Below are 17,531 nucleotides of genomic sequence, written 5' to 3' on the forward strand. Positions count from 1 at the left end.
CAAGCCCATATTCTCCTGTGACCTTTCCTTCTACTCCTTCCCCTACCATGACTATTAGATTTTCGTCCCCCTTTACATACTGCATTACCCTTTCAATATCCTCATACACTTTCTCTATCTGTTCATCTTCAGCTTGCGACGTCGGCATGTATACCTGAACTATCGTTGTCGGTGTTGGTCTGCTGTCGATTCTGATTAGAACAACCCGGTCACTGAACTGTTCACAGTAACACACCCTCTGCCCTACCTTCCTATTCATAACGAATCCTACAACTGTTATACCATTTTCTGCTGCTGTTGATATTACCCGATACTCATCTGACCAGAAATCCTTGTCTTACTTCCACTTCACTTCACTGACCCCTACTATATCTAGATTGAGCCTTTGCATTTCCCTTTTCAGATTTTCTAGTTTCCCTGCCACGCTGAAGCTTCTGACATTCCACGCCCCGACTCGTAGAACGTTATCCTTTCGTTGATTATTCAATCTTTTTCTCATGGTATCCTCCCCCTTGGCAGTCCCCTCCCGGAGATCCGAATGGGGGACTATTCCGGAATCTTTTGCCAATGGAGAGATCATCATGACACTTCTTCAATTACAGGCCACATGTCCTGTGGATACACGTTACGTGTCTTTAATGCAGTGGTTTCCATTGCCTTCTGCATCCTCATGTCGTTGATCATTGCTGATTCTTCCACCTTTAGGGGCAATTTCCCACCCCTAAGAGAAGAGAGTGCCCTGAACCTCTATCCGCTCCTCCGCCCTCTTTGACAAGGCCGTTGGCAGAATGAGGTTGACTTCTTATGCCGGAAGTCTTCGGCCGCCAATGCTGATTATTTATCAAAATTTAAGCAGTGGCGGGGACCGAACCTGGGACCGAAGACGTTTTGAGTATGAATCAAAGACGCTACCCCTAGACCACGGGTAATACTGAGCGGGACATTCAAGAATGGAAAGGAAATTTGAAGATGTGATATATAAGGATTAGTTTGGCTTTAGGACAGGTGAAGGCACCAGAGAGGCAGATCTGACGTTGCCGTTGATAATCGAGGCAAAACTGAAGAAAGACACGTTCATAGGCCTTGTAGACCTCTAAAAATCGTTCGACAATGTAAAATGGCGTAAGATATTCGAAATTCTGAGAAACGTAGAGGTAAGCTAAAGGGAAAGCCAGTAAGGAATAATAAGAGTGGACGACCAAAGACAAAGTGCTCGGTTTATAAAGGGCATAAGACGAGGATGTAGTCCTTCGCCCTTACTATTCAATCTGTACTTCGAAGCAGCAATGATGGAAATAAAAGGAAGGTCCAGGAGTGGCATTAAAATTCTAGGTAAAAGGATATCGGTGACACGATTCGCTGATGACAGTGCTGTTCTGAGTGAAAGTCAAGGCGAATTACATGGCCCGCTGAATGGAATGAACAGTCTAGTGTGTATATAACATGGACTGAGAGTAAATCGAAAAAAGACGAAAGTAATGAGAGGTAGCCGAAATGATAAATCGAGAAACTTAACATCAGCATTGATGGTCACGAAGTAGATGACGTCAAGGAATTAAATTAGCTAGGTATCAAAATAACCAATGATGGGCGGAGCAAGGAGGCTATCAAACGCAGACTAGCACTGAGAAAAGGGCATTCCTAGCCAAAAGAAGTCTGCTAGTACCAAACAAAGGCCTTGATTTGAGAAATAAATTTCAGAGAATGTACATTTGGACCACAGCATAGATCGGTAATGTAACATGAACTGTGCAAAAACCAGAACAGAAGAGAACCGAAGTATTTGATATGTGATGCTATAGATAAATGTTGAAAATTAGGTGGACTGATAAGGTAAAGAATGAGGATGTTCTGTGAAGAATCGGAGAGGACAGGAATATGTGGAAACACTGACAAGGAGAAGGAACAGGACAATAGGGCGTTCGTTAAATATCAGGGAATGACTTCTGTGGTACTAGAGGGAGCAGTAGATGGCCAAAACTGCAGAGGAAGACAGAGATTGGAATACATAAGGAAAGTAACTGAGGATGTAGGTTGCAAGTGCTACTTGAAATGAAGAGGTTGGCACAGGAGAGGAATTTGTGGTGGGCCTCTTCAAACCAGTCGGAAGACTAGGGTTAAAAAAGGGACGAAGCTGCATTTTACGTGAGAGATTCGAGATGTAGTGATAAACAGCCTCCCCTTTGCCGACTTTTTAAATTGAGGAGTCTATGTTTGGGGTGGAGCTGCAGTTAGCTTGAATCACACAGCATTGTGCCATGGTCAGGGGCAGGGACAGATGGAGGCTTAAGCCATGAGCCAGCCATCCGGCTGGCTTTTCATGTACAAATGGTTCAAATGGCTCTGAGCACTATAGTACTTAACTTCTGAGGTCATCAGTCCCCTAGAACTTAAAACTACTTAAACCTAATTAACCTAAGCACGTCACAACCGTAGCGGTCGCGCGGTTCCAGATCGTAGCACCTAGAACCGCTCGGCCACTCCAGCCGGCTTTCATGTACACGATACACTCAGTAGATGGCCCTGCGCTAGACTGAGGTGACGGGTCAGGTTTCTTTTTCGTTTTCAGACACTGTGATCAGGTAAGTTACTGAGCACTATATTCGTAAAATTATTGTACAATACATTTACCATGTTTGTTTTGGCTAGGATGCGAATGGCGACTTGTAAGAAGCTATAACTGTGTTACATTCTGTAATGGTGTTGTTACAGGAATCCTTTGTATAGGGGCCCGGATGTTACAGACACAGTGGGGCAGCAGGTCGCTGTTCCAGTATTATTATTAACCTTCCTTATGTTCTTCCCAGCAACAGCTATTCATTTGTAGATTGCCAGGAGGTTACTCTTTTGTACTTCACTGAGTGGAGGAATGGAGGGGAAGCAAGAGGAGGGGATGTATGGTAGTGGGGGAGGCGTTATGGTGGTGGTGGTGATGGTAAACAGTGCCATCTGAAGCTGGTGTTGTGCACTGGGTCATTTGGTCTCTGGACCTCAATGGGAACACCCAAAATATGATATTCCTACCAATAAATTTGAGTTTCCCGCCATTTTGAATTTCCCTCTGAAGTTTTCAATTTCCCACCACTTCCAGGGCCAGGGGAGTGGGGGAGAGTGGAGGGGCATTTCCCAGAGGAGCGGTGGGAAAAAGGACATATGCCGGTTCAGGAGAACCCATGATCTCAAGAGGGGGTGGAAGAAATTAATTGAGCAATTTAATTAATTTGGATAATTAATTTGATATCAAAAGTGTGCTAGAACACAGCTTGTTCTACTACTAACAGCTATCGCTACATATGGAAGGTTTTACAGGCTGAGGCACTGCCAATTCTGTATGCCAATACATATGCCATATATCAGCAGGACAATGCGCGGCCACATGTGGTGAGGTATGTGCAAACCTTCTTCGAAGAACGACGAGTAACGCTGCTCTTCTAGCCTGCCCATCGAATATGTCTGGGATACGGTCGGTCGGCAGTTTGTTCATTCAGGTCCTTCTCTACCCACAGATCAGGAAGACAGCTAATAGGAGGAGGTATTCAGACAGTTATATTTTGCGTAAATGTAATAGATTTGATCAACTGTCAGAGCTGCGTGGAGAGGAGCCTCTTGAAGCTGTAAGTGTAGGGAACATGCAGCAGTCTTCATCAGTTAGGAGACCTAGGTCAGTTGCAAAGTCTGACAGAAAGAAGATGGTTCTGCTGCTAGGTAGTTCGCACAGTAGAGGTGTGGGATAGCAGTTGCAGGAATGTTGGGGTGTGAGTACCAGGTCACCAGCATTGTGAAGCCTAGTGCAGGGTTGGCTCGAGTGACTGACAGCAAAGGGGAGTTATGTAGGAATTTTACGAATGAGGATTAGGTAGTGATAGTGGGTGGAGCAGGGAAGAGTCTTGATAGGGATGGGGAATATGATGTAGGTGGTGACCTGGTAAAGACAGCTTCTCAAACTGATGGAACTACTGTGCGTTTAGTGATACTGTTTCAGCGTTATGATCATCACCTTAATGCAGCTGTTGGGCGAGTTAATATGGGGCTGAGGAGAAAACTGATGGCTTAGGACATGGGTCACATTTCAGTGGTGCCAGTTGAGTCTATAAATAGATCGGATTTCACTAGGCATGGCCTACACATCAGTAGGTATGGAAAGGGGAGGCTGGCAAAGCTTATAGGTGACAGTGTACTGAGTGGTGGTGGGACCACTCATCGAACAATTCGTGTAGTAATTGGTGTTACAGCTGCACCTTTTTTAGATTGAAGTCAGCTGATAAGTATATCTGCGTAACGGAAGTCTGTCTAACAAAGCGCTCACCTTCAGAGGACGTCATGTTTGCAAGCAAAACACGAATTAGCATATTTCTTCATATTATAAGAGATATTAGAGATAAAGTTAGTGAACTGCTTAAATACACATAAAAAAAGTTTTGCATCACCTCAGTTCCCTGAACTAATAAAGATAGACGTTCACTGTGGATATTGTATCACAGAGTCCCTTTCACTGTTTAGAGATGTCACAAAATCTGGCCAAAGACGTAAACAATCATGTTTGAGCAGCGCCTATTGGACGGAGGGGATGCGACAGCCGATCAGTTCCAGTTATTCCACCAGGAAGGAGGTAAGAGGCTTGTGTTGTCCGTAGTTCAACCATGCTTGACGATCAGTTCTGGGGTTCCATCAGGAAGGGCTCTCAACAAGGGAAGTGTCAGGCGTCTCGAAGTGAACCAAAGCGATGTTGTTCGAACATGAAGGAGATACAGAGAGACAGGAACTGTCGATGACATGCCTCGCTCAGGCCGCCCAAGGTCTACTACTGCAGTGAATGACCGATATCTACGGATTATGACCCGGAGGAACCCTGACAGCAACACCACCCTGTTGAATATTGTGCAGCCACAGGATGTCGTGTTACGACTCAAACTGTGCGCAAAAGGCTGCATGATTCGCAACTTCACTCCCGACGTCCATGGTGAGGTCCATATTTGCAGGCACGACATCACGCAGAGTGGTACAGATGGGACCAACCACATGCCGAATGGCCGCTCACGATAGGCATCACGTTCTCTTCACCGATGAGTGTCACATATGTCTTCAACCAGTCGGAGACGTGTCTGAAGGCAACCCCGTCAGGCTGAATGCCTTAGACACACTGTCCAGAGAGTGCAGCAAGGTGGAGGTTCCCTGCTGTTTTGGGGTGGCATTATGTGGGGCCAATGTATGTCGCTGGTGGTCATGGAAGGCGCTGTAACGGCTATAAAATACGTGAATGCCATCCTCAGATCGATAGTGCAACCATATCGGCAGCATACTGGAGGAGCATTCGTCTTTATGGACGACAACTCGCGCCCCATCGTGCATATCTTGTGAACGACTTCCTTCAGGAAAACGACATCGCTCGACTAGATTGGCCAGTAAGTTCTCCAGAAATTAATGTTATCGAACATGCCTGGGATAGATTGAAAAGGGCTGTTTATGGACGACGTGACCCACTAACCACTCTGAGGGATCCACGCCAAATGGCCGTTGACGAGTGGGAAAATCTGCACCAACAGTGCTTTGATGTACTTGTGGATGGTGTGCCACAGGCATGCATCAACGCAAGAGGACGTGCTACTGGATCTTAGAGGTACCGGTATGTACAGCAATCTGGACCACCACCTCTGGAGGTCTCACTGTACGGTGATACAACAAGCAACGTGTGGTTTTCATGAGCAATTAAAAGAGTGGAAATGATATTTATGTTGATCTCTGTTCCAATTTTCTCTACAGGTTCCGGGACTCTCGGAACCGAGGTGATGCAAAACTTTTTTTGATGTTTGTAGATGTTGACTCTGAAGTTATTTGTATATCGGAGCACCACTTAAACAATTTGACAATACGAAGGCTTCCCTTACCAGGATATAGATTAGCTGGCTGTTTTTCAGAAGGTTCCTTGAGGGTTGGGGGAGTGACCCAGCACGTAAAAAACAGTAATCCATTTGAGTCCATAGACGTATCACGGCACTGCACTTAACAGATACTTGAATGCTGTGCCGGGGTAGTTAGTGAAACAGAATTTCTAATAGTTGTTGTTTATAGGTCCTCTAACTCTGACTTCAGAGCATTTCTGCTCAAGCTAGAGAGGTTTCTTGATTCACTTTACAGGAAGTACAAGAAATTAGTTACGTGTGGTGACTTCACTAGACGCTAAGTGATAAAAGTATCCGGACACCTGGCTGAAAATGACTTACAAGTTCGTGGCGCCCTCCATCGGTAATGCTGGAATTCAATATGGTGTTGGCTCACCCTTAGCCTTGATGACAGCTACCACTCTCGCAGGAATACGTTCAATCAGGTGCTCGGAGGTTTCTTGGGGAATGGCAGCCCATTGTTCACGGAGTGCTGCACTGAGTATAGGTATAGATGTCGGGCCGCGAGGCCTAGCACGAGGTCGGCATTCCAAAACATCCCAAAGGTGTTCTATATAATTCAGGTCAGGACTCTGTGCAGGCCAGTCTATTGCAGTGATGTTATTGTCATATAACCACTTCGCCATAGGCCGTGAATTATGAACAGGTGGTTGATCGTCTTGAACGATGCAATCGTCATCCCCGAATTGTTCTTCAACAGTGGGAAGCAAGAAGGTGCTTAAAACATCAATGTAGCCCTGTGCTGTGATAGTGCCACGCAAAACAACAAGGTGTGCAATCCCCCTCCATGAAAAACACGACCACACGCTGGCAGATGACGTTCACCGGGCATTCGCCATACCCTCACCCTGCCATCGGATCGCCACATTGTCTACCGTGATTAGTAACTCCACACATTTTCCCACTATTTAATCGTCCAATGATTGCTCTTCTTACACCAAGCGAGGCGTCGTTTGGAATTTACCGCGGAGCGCCCCATTCTGCTCGCTCACAATGTCTAATGACTACTGAGATAGTTGATATGGAATACCTGTGGAGTAGGTGGCAACACAATGCACCTAATATGAAATAGGTATGGTTTTGGGGGGTGTCCGGACACTTTTGATCACATAGTGTACAATTTGTAGATGATGGTGCTAGAAAAAAGGATGTTGGTTGGTCACCCAAATTCATATGATCTGATGCAGACTGTGTTTTTTCCAGCTAGGGTGCAGGGGAAAGTTGCACAGCCATAGACAATATTTTTAATTCTTCACTACTAGATGGGCATTCTCTTAGTAAAAGGGGGAATCGACTTTCAGACCATGAAGCACAGATTTTAACACTAAAAGACGTTTTTATTCAAACAAATGTTACATATAATTACAAAATATTTAGGAAAGTAAACCTAACAGTAATAGAGAGTTTTTTTAAACCTAGGCAAGAAACAAGAGTGGCAGGATGTTTATAGTGCCGGTAACATAGATGACAAATATAATGCTTTCCTTAACACATTTCTCATGCTCTTTGACTTTCAATTAGAACGTTGTAAACGGGACGTTAACAGTAAAATGTAGCCCAGGTGGCTGACTAGTGGGATAAGGGTATAATGTAGAACAAAGCGGTAATTACATCAAAATGTTAGAAGTAGTAACAATCAAGATACAGTAGCCCATTACGAACAGTACTGTAAGGTGCTCAAAAATGTTATTAGGAGGGAAAGGAGTATGTGGTATGCAAATAGAATAGCTAATTCACAGGATAAAATTAGAAGCATATGGTCAGTTGTGGAGGAAGTGTCTGGTGAGCAGTACAAGGTCGACGATATAAAGTCAGTTCGTAGTAAAAATGTATCTGTTACTGATAAATCAGATATATATATATATACAGTATTTAACAATCATTTTCTGAGCATTGCTGCTGAATTACACAAAAATTTAGTTTCTACAGGGAATCATATAGCTCTCTTGTCAAATACCTTTCCGAGACTGATGTCCGAAATACTCCTCTATGATACAGACAAGGGGGAGATTGAGTCATTAACTAAACCACTGAAGACTTAGGATCCTCATGGATGATGGAGTGCCTAGCAGAATACTAAAGAACTGTGCTGCACATGTTAGCCCTGTGTTTAGCCGCATTTGTAATTTTTCCATTAGGGATGGTCAGTTTCTTTAACGATTAAAGTACTCAGTAGTAAAGCCGCTTTATAAAAACGGACAAAGGGATAATGCAGACAATTTTAGACCTATTTCTATGCCATCAGTGTTTGCTAAAGTTATTGAAAAGGCTATGTACGTAGGGATAACTTATTATTTTATGTCACACAATTTGATATCAAATGTACAGTTCGGCTTTAGAAGTCGTTTAACAACTGAAAATGCTATATTCTCTTTTCTCAGTGAGGTACCGGATGGGTTAAACAAAAGGTTTCGATCGATAGCCAGATTTTTTATTTAACTAAGGTGTTTGATAGTGGTGCTCACAAAATAATGCTCGAAAAGTTGGACCTTTACGGAATACCGGAAATAGCTCACAATTGGTTCACCTCCTACTTTAGCAACAGACAACGAAAGGTCATTATTCACAGTGTTGAGAATGGCTGTGATGTGGGGCCTGAGTGGGGTTCAGTCAAGTGGGGGGGTGCCCCATGGATGTTCGGGCCACTCCTGTTCCTTATTTATGTAAATGATATGCCCTCTAGTATTAAGGGTAACTCTAAAATATTTCTTTTTGCTCATGTCACTAGCATGGCAGTATAGGATGTTGTGTGCAACATTGGCTCGGTTTCAAATAGTGGAGTTCAAGACATAAGTTAATGGTTTGTAGATAATAAAGGCATGCTAAATCACAGTAAGACCCAGTTTTTACAGATTCTAACTCACAATTCAACAAAACCTGACGTTTTAATTTCACAGAATTGGCATATGATTAGTGAAACTGAACAGTTCAAAGTTCTAGGTGTTCAGATAGACAGTAAACTGTAGCGGAAAGCCCACTTTCAGGATCTTGTTCAAAGACTTAATGCTGCCATTTTTACTATTCGAACGGTATCTGAAGTGAGTGATTGTTAGACGCGAAAATTAGTCTACTTTGCTTATTTTTATTCGCTTATGTCGTATGTTATTATATTTTGGGGTAAGTCTTCCCATTCTAAAGGAATATTTTTGGATCAGGAACGGTCGGTTCGGCAATAAGAGGTGTAAGTTCACGAACCTCTTGTCGACCTCTGTTAATGATTATAGGTATTTTGACATTGGCCTTCTGCCATTTCTTGTTAATAATATTACCTTATTTCCAAGAATAAACAACTTTCACTCATTTAATACCCGGCAGAAATCCAACCTGTATTTGGATCGGACTTCTCAACTCTTGTGCAGAAAGGTGTGCAGTATACTGTTGCATCCATTTTCAATAAGGTACCACTCGAATTCAAAAATCTTAGCAGTCGTCCACGCGCTTTAAAATAGACACTGAAGAGTTTCCTCATGCGTCACTCCTTGCATTCTGTCGAGGAGTTCCTTGAAAAAGTAATCTGATTCTTGTTGTATTGTTGATTGGGTTTACTTAAACTTATGGACTGACTTTTTCGGTTTCATAAACATTTTATTTTTATCTGTTATTACCTTTATGTTTTAATTTATGTGTTGGCACGTTTCATGACCTTGGAGATTGCCGGCCGGGGTGGCCGAGCGGTTCTAGGCGCTACAGTCTGGAACCGCGTGACCGCTACGGTCGCAGGTTCGAATCCTGCCTCGGGCATTGATGTGTGTGATGTCCTTAGGTTAGTTAGGTTTAAGTAGTTGTAAGTTCTAGGGAACTGATGACCACAGATGTTAAGCCACATAGTGCTCAGAGCCATTTGAACCATTTTGAATCTTGGAGATTTCCTCCGCAATTCGGTCCTACGCAACTTGACCTGTAAATAAAAAATAAACAAATCGTGCACTCCGGACGCACCCACAAACCTCGTGGCAGAGTATTCCCCGGCATCATATCCACCTCGCTCTTTGATTCGACGTCTAGCGGCTCTGATTGCAGCACGTGTGGCGTTACTATGTACTATGTGATTTCCACAATCACGGTGCTTCTACAGGTCTGTAAATCTAATCATTCGCGTAGCGTCATGTCTCTAATTGGGAGACTAAATTCCACTGTGATCACACTTCTCGGTCTTGGTGTTTCACTTTTCTCGAACAATAGTGTAGTTTCAGCAAAATAATCCAGGTCTGAAAAGAGATGCCATTTTGAGCAGATTACGGTGAGTGCTAGGAGGCGTTACGCGGGTGAGGTAATTGAAACGTGACACGGGCCGTCGCGACGGCGACGCCAGGGGCCACGACTGAGAGCGAGCGCCGCCTCTCGCCGGCAAAGTCAAGGGTCCGCCCCGCCAGGGCACGGCGGCCCGCCACTTGCGCGATCCGATCTGCGCGACCTTTCTTCCCACGCCGCTATCGGAAGAAGAAAAGTGGTCGTGGCATTCCGCGCTGATGAGGAAACCTCAGCTAAAATGCTCCGTTGCCATTAAGTTCCTGGTTCACTCTCTCCCTCTCTCTCTCTCTCTCTCTCTCTCTCTCTCAATCTCTGTCTCTCACTCTCACTCTCGCTCTTTCTTTTATCGATTCCTCTTGTACCGGTTTCATAACAGGGTACTTAAGTCCACTTGTTTCATAATAAGGTACTTAAGACCACTCGTATCGTGGAATATCTCAGGAATGCGGCGCTGTGCTGTTAACAATGACTTGGCGACAGTCCACCACGCGGCGATGGGCGTTGGTGGAGTCACGTCGACCTTGGCCTCCTGAACACGTCACAGCTCTTACCTGTCTGCCCTGGGGAATGGAAGTCAGGCAACGTGACAGGACGGCAGTACAGCCAGAAAGTGAGCTGTCGAGGTTTCTTGCTTCTGTGGGTATCAGAAAGTATGTCTTGAAGTGAATCTGAGAAGGGTGTGAAAATTTCTTTTGTTGTTATTCTGGTAGATTATGCACTGATACGTACCTTTCTGGTGGACTGCACATCTGTGCCTACTGAGTAGGTCCTTGGTTCAAAATGGTTCAAATGGCTCTGAGCACTATGGAACTTAACATCTGAGGTCATCAGTCCCCTAGAACTTAGAACTACTTAAACCTAACTAACCTAATGACATCACACACATCCATACCCGAGGCCGGATTCGAACCTGCGGTCGTAGCGGCCGCGCGGTTCCAGAGTGACGCGCCTAGAACAGCTCGGCCACACCGGCCGGCCCCAAGTAGTGCCTTAACTGTAACTACTTATAAAGGCAACTTTGATTTTGAGAGCTTGTTACCGCACGAAACCATGAATAGAATATCAGTCAGCCACACACCTAAAAAGAAAGTCAGTGCATCATTACATTTTCAAACAACAGTGCGAAAAACCCTCTGCTTAAAGTAATTATAGAGCGTAAAACACACATTAGTTCTCAAAGTGTATATCTGGGATTTGGATGAGGTGGTTGAAAAAAAGCAGAAGGGAACAATGTGTGCACTTCACAGACGCCACATTCTTACATTCAAAATCACTGTCGCAATGAAGCAGTCCAATATCAAAAGTCACACTAATTACTGTTTCAAGTGATGTCATGGGTGTGTCCACAACATAACCTGCCTTTTGCTATAGTATTTTGCAATACAGGCTTAAACTTTGGTGCAGAAAATTGACTGTAAATCACAGAGTGACGTTTGATGATGAAATAAGATAATGTATCTTCACTTGTGGTTTGGGACGTTGTAGTCGTACAAATTCAGCAGCCCTTGCGATACGGAGCTGATATTGCCGAAAAAAGGAAACATTAAGTGGTTGGCAATATGTTGTTGTTTTCGGTGACAATATCTCCAGCATAAAAGCTTTGTTTGGAAAACTTGCATCCAGAAGGGTGCGATCTGTATGATCTGATCGGGAAGCACACAGGAACAGGCTGTTATTCATTTGTTACATGTTCGCCAAGGACTGAACTCAGAAAATGTTTCATTTGATCTTTAGTCATTTTTCAACTTTTGCTTTGCTCCACAAGAATGTTTCGTGAACTTGTTGTTTCAAGTTTCTTTGAAATATTTGGGACGAAAGTGCCTTATGCCTCTTGAAAACAGGTGTACAACTTATATCTATTCTGCCTGTCATTGATAAAACTACATCCGCTGGGTAGCTGCGTGTAGAGCTATGTACAGGCTGCAACACACTAGCTGAAGTTTTCTCTCCTCTGTGAGACAATGTTGATGATGACGTTTCATACTGGAACTGACTCTGGTCATGTTCCAAACATTTCCTTTCTCCACATCCTGTTCTGTCATAAACATGTTCAGTTCCTCCACAAACTGTTGTGCCTTCGAAGTTACCATTATTATCTTCTATGTCCTTAAGTGTGACAAATGTGCTAATATGCCTGGTTGAGATGTTATATTCAGCCTTAAGACTGTCGATAAAGGAAATCGAAGCTTTGAAATTGTCCAAGCCAACCATTTTAGATGCTTCTAGCGCAGATGTCAACAGTGAACAGTAGATCCCTACCTCCTTGCTGTATCGAACTGCGATATGACATGCTCTTTTATAGTTTGTAATTACCACAGTGTTTTCTTTGAAACGAGCACCTGCTCTCCTTTTGGTAGACCATCATTTAGAATTAATCTACAATTTCATTTACTTTTAATACATTCGCAGCACCTCATTAGTTTATAGCACTTGAAGCCATGATTGTAATAGTCTTCATAAATGTTCTCTAGTATGCTGTCATCAATATCTTCTGACATACTGGGCCTTGAACGTATGACGGTGATTGTTTCTGCTCGCTTTGACTTGACTGTTGCTGTTGCTCTCGAGATGGACATCGTGTACTGCTTGAACTTCCGTCTTCAGGATTAGTTTCTTCCTGTCCCTGTAGATCAGTATATCCCTTCAGCGTAACGTCTTGTATTTTCTTGTCATCTCTATTATATTTCTCGATTATTATAGTGTATAATACGCCCTCGAACTCTCTATCCTCGGCCCCGATTTCGTTTCCATATTCTGTACATCGCAACTTTGTCCCTAGTATTTGGGCCACATTCATGGGATTAATTCTCTTTGTGATATCACCGTACACATTTTACGCAGTAGCCCGCATGCGAACACTATAAGAGAGACATTCTTACTGCAGCTATACCGTTCACACCACTCGAGCACTTGTTAGAGCATCTACAGCATGCCACCCTATGATGGCGCTAGCAGACAAGTAAGGAGTTTTGCGTGGATCTGATATGGACCAGTGTTCTTTTTATCATCGAGTATTAGTCTATTTTCGTGCTGTTCCGGGCTTTCGACGTCAATGGTATTCTTGTTAGTGCAGGCAGGTACGACGTAGACTTTTATTCGTGTTTTAGTGTGACAGACCACAAAGGGTTCAGTTTTTGTCCAAATTTAAATAATTAATGTAAAGAGGACGACGGTAATATTTCCTGTCCATTTTGCACATGTTTATCTTTATTAACATTGTAATGAAAACAAGTAATATGTTAAGATATAATTATTTTGCAATGGAGAGTACAAAAGGATTACGGATATGAAGATGACAGCCAAAGACGAAAAAATTAGCTTCCAGATTGTGTGTGTGTGTGCGCGCGCACACACACATACACACACTCAGAGAGAGAGAGAGAGAGAGAGAGAGAATTTACTGTCACCTCTCCCCACTGTGGTCGGATGACCTATGGCTGACCTGTCACGTCTGACTTGGTCATCTCCCCTATTAAGTTTGATGGGAACGTTCTGGATTACGTATGTGAAGTTATTCGTTGGCATCGATTAGTAGTTTCATTCCTTAGTATTAAGATTTTCGTGTATACTGAGGGTTGAAATCAGTGCCCACTTTCAGTACAAAGTACCACAGTTTGTCAACGACGGTTGTAGATACTTTAGAGGTCGAGGAACCAGCAGATTTGGAAAATTAATCCACTCATTGCTACGACAAAGGTAAACGTACTCTTTTCGTGCGGACAATCACGGCTGCTGCTATAATTACTAGTGAGCGTACTGTGCAGCCACTGCCATTGCATAAAAGTCGTCACCGCTGGGCGCCACCGCCTCATCTGTTACAGGTAAGTCCAAAAATTAAGATGGTTAGTAAGTTCTCTCTTAGCAATTTACAAAATAATTCTCGGAATGAATTTTCGTTTCTACTGACTGGATCTTAGTGTCAGCGTTCTGATTTCAGTTTCACGTGCCACTTAACCTTATATTTTCAGATACAGTAAGTTTCGAAGAGACTAACTCACAATGTTCATATAATACGGATATATCATAGTACAGAATCAGTATTCAGAGTATTTACATTAAATTCTTTTTCTTCGAGTTACAAGCGCCAAAAATTTTCGAACTGTAAACAGCTACATATGACCTTATAGTCCTACTACTCTTTTTTATATGAATTTTGATGTTCTTGTGGTTGCTCTTGTGTGTGTCACTTTCTGATGATGCCTACATCGAAGGCTGTGCCGCATGTTGACCTCCTATGTTCGCCATGTAGAGCTCCCCATGAGGTCGCTCGTATTCAGCGAGAGTATAGTAGATTGTTCACAAAATTGCAACGTTCAGAGAATACGATCTATTTGAAATCGGATGGTACTTTGTGACACAAGCGTTTGTTTATACCGTTTATGTTGTTTCTGCACTGGGTATAGCGAAATTCTCTTTACAGACGTAGTACCTTATAGTGGTGACCAAAATGGTAAAATGTAGCATACGAACTCATGTCCGGAAACGGTACGTTTTCCCGCTACACGCAAAATACAGCATACGTTTAAATCGCCTGCGTTTTCGGCTGTCATGACTATGGTATCATGTATGTCAGTCACCGCTCAACTGATGATGCTTCATACCCACTATAGGTTTGGTGTATGCCATTCAGTTGAAAATGTAATCTACCCGGAGAGATTTGTGTCTGATGTTATGCCTATTGTCTTTGTTCATGCTGTGCTACTGTACCCGCCCAGAAGGTGATGTACTATCTGTTGTGTTTGTGGCTTTCGTTCGTACCGTACTACTGTACAATAATAGTAATTGACTACAGTGCAGACTGCAAACTGTGCGCACAATTCATTTATAGCGTGTCGATGTGAGCCATGATGAACTACACGTTTGCGGAATACGCCAAAGTGACGCTACCGTACGGCAAAGCTAGGAGCAATGGGAGGCCTGCCGGTCAGTTGAATGCTGTGCGTTTCCCACACCGCCAGACACCTTCGCACTTCCTCTTTACTACGCGGTACCAGCGGGTCTCGGAGACGCTTACATTCATCACCAGCAGAACCGACTATCCTGCTCAACGACGCTGCTGAGTTTGGCGAGGCTGTACTCCAAGAAGGGAAGAGGACGCGACGAGGAGTGCCACAAACGTAGCAGGTAGATCGAGTCCGGGTCACCAAACTGTCTGGCGTGTTCTGCATGGGCAGCAGCTAAACACATACAACCTCTGTAAGGTACTGGCAATGTAGTCACACGATTCTTGCGTCACGAGGCCACTTCTGCAGGTGGTTCTCGCACCGTCGTTTGTCGTTTGTGCGAACCCGAATTCCCACGGCGGATACTTTTCACGGATAAAACCAAGTTTACTAGGAAAGCTGTTCTCAGTTGCTGCAAGAGTTATGTGAGGGCAGATGAAAACCTGCATACTTCGCCCTGCTTCCTCCCCTTCCCACCCAACGGTGTGGATTTCAGGAACGACGATACAGTCTGAACATTTTGGCAGGTGTCCTGGATAGACGTGAGACTGGGTCGTACTTTCTGCCGCCACATCTCACGGGTGCCACTTACTTGCAATTACTTGACAGCAGACTGCATGGGATCATAAATGTTGTGCCAGTGCAAGAGCATCTGAAGATGAGGATCCAGCACGATGGCACACCACCTCATTTTTCACATGTGATGCAAGACCATATGGATCAACGGTCTGGGCAGCAGTGGATAGGTCTAGGTCACGGTGAACGGATTGCTTGGCCTGCACGCTCTCCGACTTGAACCCACTAGGTTACTAGATGTGGAGTCACATGAAATCCTTGATTTACGAGATCCCTGTTGCATCTCAGGAAGACCTGCTGGTTCGGTTTATGGTTGTGGTGGGTGCTGGGGGACCTACTGGCGTGGGTTATGGTTGCGACAGAGTCTGGAAGACCTGGGATTGGTGATAGTGTGTATCGGAACGTGGTACGGAGGTACCGTATCTGTGTTGACATCCGTGATCATCGAGGCCTACTTGCAAGAGGACTCAGACAAGGAACAACTGGAATCATACAGCGAGGTATGTTTTGATATTTTGCGTATAGTGGGAAAACGATACGTTTTCGGACGTGAGTTCCTATGCTAAACTTAACCATCTTGGTCCACACTAGAAGTCCTCAAACCCTGTAAAGCGTCTGAGTGAACTTGTTCGTCTCATCAGTTAACACAGACAATCATTTCAATTGAGGTGAGTAGTACGATTTACATAAAATATGAAATACGTGGTTTTTCTTTTGTGACTTTTTTTCCCCTTCCTTTACGAAAACGCTATAATGGTTTATTCAATTCCCTAAGAGTCTCACAAGACTTAGAAGTTGATCGTCTGATCTTCAGAGATGACATTGAATAGAATAACCATTTCAAAGTCCCAGAAGACTGTAGCCATGATTTTACCAGCGGAGAATACATTAATGAAATTCTTCTTCGAAAGAAATGTCGTGTGCTGGCAGTACATGAACTGTCGTAAAGTTTCAGGCTCAAAGTGGCGAATCCATGTTTCGTCACCTGTGACAATGGTTGACAGGCCACCAGCAGCTTCACAACGAGTGAGAAATTAAGCACAAGTTCGTTTTTTCCTCTTCATGCTTTTATTTTGTGGAGGAACCAAGCGGGCGAACAATTTGTCAGCACTACCAACACAGGTGCTAAACTGAGCACTGGGTTGCTTGGCTCGATGATTACCTCGAGTAAGAGGTAACGCTGCAGTCGTCAAAGATGTGTGTGGTCGGGTATTCTGATATGATGTAGTCACCACGCAGTTATGGCTTAGTTATATCAGAACATGTTTTAAAACATGTCTTTAGATGGCCGTCGGCAGCCCAAACAGGTAATCTAAGGACCAAAATGTTTTTTGATCTAATACGGAAACAATATAAATTTATTCTAGACTTCCGTCTCCATGTTGTGTTGACGACAAACGCTTCTCCAAGCGATCTACCTTGCCTTTATACAGTGCCTGTTGTCGTAGACGTTCTGCAAACGTTTATGAATATGCCGTCTTGTTTTCCGTTGAAACAAATTCAATAATTGACCTTTGCTTGGAACACACATCAGTTTCAGGCACTATTCTGAATATTTCGAGTTACTGGTAGTTACTGGAACTATGTGGGCCGGCCGGAGTGGCTGAGCGGTTCTAGGCGCTACAGTCTGGAAGCGCGCGACCGCTACAGTCGGTTAGTTAGGTTTAAGCAGTTCTCAGTTCTAAGGGACTGATGACCTCACAAGTTAAGTCCCATAGTGCTCAGAGCCGTTTGAACCAATTTGAACTATGTGGCATGACACGGGAATGTTTAAGGATGTCACAAACAATATTACACTTATATTAAACAAGTTATTCGAGAAAAGAAGTCTTACATTACTTATTGACCGTCCCTTGTATAG

Source organism: Schistocerca nitens, chromosome 1 (genome assembly GCF_023898315.1).
Source record: "Schistocerca nitens isolate TAMUIC-IGC-003100 chromosome 1, iqSchNite1.1, whole genome shotgun sequence".
Lineage (NCBI taxonomy): Eukaryota > Metazoa > Arthropoda > Insecta > Orthoptera > Acrididae > Schistocerca > Schistocerca nitens.